Source organism: Octopus bimaculoides, chromosome 2 (genome assembly GCF_001194135.2).
Source record: "Octopus bimaculoides isolate UCB-OBI-ISO-001 chromosome 2, ASM119413v2, whole genome shotgun sequence".
In the NCBI taxonomy this organism is placed as follows: domain Eukaryota; kingdom Metazoa; phylum Mollusca; class Cephalopoda; order Octopoda; family Octopodidae; genus Octopus; species Octopus bimaculoides.
In genome coordinates this window covers 103,681,028-103,681,707 of record NC_068982.1, presented here as the reverse complement: position 1 = coordinate 103,681,707, position 680 = coordinate 103,681,028, and positions in this window count along the sequence as shown.

Sequence of the window (680 nt, the reverse complement as noted above, 5' to 3'; positions counted from 1 at the left end):
ATATATATATATATATATATATATATATAGGCAAAATTCTAACACCGATTTTATTCACTTTATATATATCTGCAATGCTTCACCCAACCCTTCAACAATTTACTTCAAAGTTTTCCCATAGCTTGAGTGTGATTCATTACACGGATTGAAACATTTTAAAATACATTTTTAAGTATTTCACTGTTGCTCTGATCTCTGCTCTCTTTGCTTTTTTAATCATTTTCTAGTATCAATGGCATCAGCACCTGTTTACATTAAATTTACTTTAGATTAATTACGTATAGAGAGTATGAGAGGTTTGCAACATATAGTTATTAGGATATGTTTTTACTCAATGTAATCTTTATTAACAGCTTATATTTTATGTAGTAATGTATGAAATATCGTGAAATAAAGAGCAATGTAATAACTGCAGTTCTCACAGTTTATTTAGACAGAAATTGAAATAATCTTAAGTATCCCTTTAAATAAGAAGCTAGACTGTTAAAAGAAATTAGTAAAATGAGACATGTGCACATCTGTATATGAAAGAAAAATGTAAGAAAAATTAACTTAAATTTCACAGTCAATTAAATACCCATTGCAATATTTAGGGGCTTACTAAACTGTTTTTTAGAAAGAATGCTCCGTAGTGGATGATATGCAATATATATATATATATATATATATATATATATATA